General features: G+C 43.6%; 1 protein-coding gene across 1 annotated transcript in view; it reads left to right on the forward strand.

Annotated features, from left to right (window-relative positions):
• LOC109963768 (sterile alpha motif domain-containing protein 9-like) overlaps positions 1–3,018 on the forward strand; it is a 16,948-nt gene that overhangs the window by 1,046 nt on the left and 12,884 nt on the right. Inside the window, exon 3 of the mRNA XM_020606605.1 lies at positions 1,830–1,920. The gene's annotated coding sequence lies outside the window, so the exon portion shown is untranslated. The remainder of the gene's footprint in view (positions 1–1,829; positions 1,921–3,018) is intronic.

Genomic DNA, 3,018 nt, shown 5'->3' on the forward strand with positions numbered 1-3,018 from the left:
ACCAACACTGACCGGAACATATGACACCTGCTCTGCTCAGTATGTTTCTCTCATGTCTCACTGTATGTCACAATGCCATCAATGTACAGTCAGCTGTACTGGTGAGCTGTACTGGTGCAACCAGGAACACCCTGCCTCTGGCTTTTCTGCTAATGACCAAGGTTTTCTGGCTAATTAGTTTGAGCCTGAGTATTGCACAGCCAGACTTTCATAATATCTGGAGGAGAATGACTAAAATCAAACTTGTCCTCCACCACTTCGGCGCTATGCTTATGGCAATCTCATGACCTTTAAACATTGGTGATGCATTGACGTGGCACATTTTGGCGTACAGGAGTACTAAGAACATAACGTAATGTAAATGCCCAAATTTATAGCACAAATAAACATCTTGGTACAAAAAATGATTTTGCTCTATAACTAAATTCCATTTCCATGACAACTGTTTGGGGGTGATTTAATATTATATAACCCATTTAAATTATATTGAGGCTAAAAGTTATGCATAATAAAAGGCGTGTCGGCTTTGAGTGGCACCACATTTGGCTGGCTGCTAGCTATCTAGCTAAACTCATGCTCCGCCTCTTTGCCTATTTTTGGATTAGCAGGGGTTAGTTGGGGTGAAGTGCGGCCAAGATGGCGAAGGCCACACTTGAGCTTCAAAACCGCTTATCAGAAAACCAGTGGCTGAAGTCACGGAGAGTTTGTCCATCTTTTATATACAGTCAGTGGGTTAATGTGTTACTGTAATCACATTACATTTGTTTGTAATGCAGTAATGTAAAACGTTACTGTTCATTATTAAGTAATCACATATATTTACTAATCAAGTAACTTGCATTTCATAACTTCTTCAAATATGGGCAAAATGGGCAGAGAGAAAAACATTTAATGTGCCTTTTCACGTGCACTAACACAACAACTGCCTGTGGGGCAATAGGGATAAAATAGCAGAGTGGTCTACAACATTTTAAGGGTGGAAACTGGTGGAGATATGCACATTACATTTGTTACACAAAATGGTAAGGATATGATGGCAAGGTGCAAACCATGCCTGGACCAGAAACACAACATCAAACCTCTCCAAACACCTGCAAAAGCAACATGCTAACACAAAGTACTAGTAGCTAGTAGCCTCGGACCCACAATGATGCTCAAGTTGAGTGTAGGCCGACCCCAGCCAAGCAGCCAAAGCTTGATCTTCAACAGCAACAGGTAACAAAAGCAGAGATGAACAGGCTTGTAGAACTGAACCTACTAGAGGGTATAGTATGTTGCCAGTTTTTACAGTAGATCTGTTGTCTCTCAGAAAAATACTCAGCAAAATACAAACAACAGGGAACAGTCACAACTATGAAAGGAAAACTTTGCGAGTGGTTTGGACCAGTGTTATGTCAAGATGTAAAGTGAGCTAAAGAAAACATTTGAGAGCTTAAAGTATGAGTCTACTTTGCATATGTACAGTTTAATGCTGCGGTTTGTTGTTAGCTGAGTAATGCAGAAGTAATGTAACATGTAACAAATGACAAACTCCATTTCCAGAAAAGTTGAGACATTTTGGGACCACTGACAAAAGGACAAAGAAATGTTTTCAATGTTTACACTTTACAACTTAAATGCATTTTGTAAATATAAACAAATTCAGAATTTGATGCCTGCAACACACACACACAAGTTGGGACAGAGGTTAAATAAAATTTGTTTACACAAGGTGCTTGTAATGCTAATAATAATGTAATGCTTGAGGTGTGTGAACGTGGACATTTAACCAGTCATGGGCGACTGCTCTGCTCACATGCACGCCTTCCCCCTTGTGTTCTTAATTCTAGTTCTACCTCCTGAGAGGTGCTGAACTTTAGCTCCCAGAACACACCTTGAAAGCGAGCCGAGTGTAGCGGAAACTCGGCCCGACACATTTCGGTAGGTTCCTATAATGGAAAAACCCCCTTTAGTATTCTTCAAAGATTAAAAAGAGTAATTAAAAGGAAAGGTGATGTAACAGTGGTAAATGAGCCTGTCCCAACCTGTAAGGACTTATTTTACATGTGAAAATGTGACCGGAAGCATAATTTCAAGCAAAATGTCAATGGAATTTTTATTTCTCTCTACATAAACTGAATACAAATGATTCAGAAATAGTTTTCTTTATTAATAATCCTGGCAACTAGTGATAGATCCTTTTACATGCTGCAAAAGCAGTAAGAGAAGCTATGCAACAAAAGTAATCCAGCAGCGCTTGCAAAGGTGTCTCCGTGCATTACAGTGTTACAATAATTTAAAAAAAGAAACTATCTTCAACAAAATAGAGCACCTCTGGTGAGAAAGACTACTTATGCCACATCTTTCTATTTCGTATAGGCCTCACCCTCTAAGGGCTGTCGCTATTGGGTTTATCCCTCACGCATGTGCAGTCCTGAAGAGATTCTTTTGCGCCCTGTCCCCTGCACTGGGCTGTCCCCAGTCAGGTCCACTGTGGTGGCATAAATGCCAGTGTGACCTGTGGTCGGCTTCCTCTTTGCTTCAGCAGTTTAAAGAGCAATTCCTTCATCATGGCTAAGGAGCAAAGTTCCTCACTGCTGGATTCCAGCGCCACACCATCGTCACCATGTGCCCAGGCTGTAGTATGGGCTTTATCATGTCCAGTGACCAACACACTCGCTGCAAGGCCTGCCTCAGCGGAGAGCATGCCGAGCTGGCACTCTCCCCCTGGGCCGCTTGCCCGCAGCGGAGAAGCAGTGCTGGGCGGAGGCATTCGCAGCTGTCAGAGAATGGGATTCTGACAATGACAGCAGCTAGGTGAATCGCGGTGACAATCCCTTGGCGCATGACTCCCTGGAGTTCCTTGGTGTGGGTGGGCCCAAGTCTGATCTGACTCACTCCCTGCCATCGCCTGCTCCCCTGGCTCGCCCTCGATCCATCGGTCGACTTGGAGGCCGGCAGAGCTGAGCTTCCTCCAGCTCAGCCACACGCTCTCGCCGCCGGTCATCCTCCGGCATTCGGGGCTTTGCTTCACCTTCT

The sequence above is a fragment of the Monopterus albus genome, unplaced genomic scaffold (genome assembly GCF_001952655.1).
Source record: "Monopterus albus unplaced genomic scaffold, M_albus_1.0 scaffold79.1, whole genome shotgun sequence".
Classification (NCBI taxonomy): domain Eukaryota; kingdom Metazoa; phylum Chordata; class Actinopteri; order Synbranchiformes; family Synbranchidae; genus Monopterus; species Monopterus albus.